This window comes from Chlorella variabilis, assembly GCF_000147415.1.
Source record: "Chlorella variabilis unplaced genomic scaffold CHLNCscaffold_22, whole genome shotgun sequence".
NCBI classification, from domain to species: Eukaryota; Viridiplantae; Chlorophyta; class Trebouxiophyceae; order Chlorellales; family Chlorellaceae; genus Chlorella; species Chlorella variabilis.
In genome coordinates this window covers 839,044-839,322 of record NW_005435066.1, presented here as the reverse complement: position 1 = coordinate 839,322, position 279 = coordinate 839,044, and positions in this window count along the sequence as shown.

The window sequence follows — 279 nt, the reverse complement described above, 5'->3', positions numbered from 1 at the left end:
GCCATTTGAGTGCCCGGCGGCGGCGCTGCCTGCCGCCGGGAGCCCGCACCAGCATCGGCACCCGTCGGCCTGGCAGGCCTAAGCTGCTAAGGATCCCCACGTCCCCCACCACGTTGTGGGGGTTGCGTGTCCGGCAGGACGGGGAGCGGGGCCAGGGTGGGGTGACCCTGGGACGCTCAGCTGGGGGGAGGGTGGTCGGAGCCATGGAGAGGGTGCTCCATGGTCCACCCCCTCTCTTGATGCCCCTTGATCACGTGTGCCCCCTGCCCAAGGTCTGCT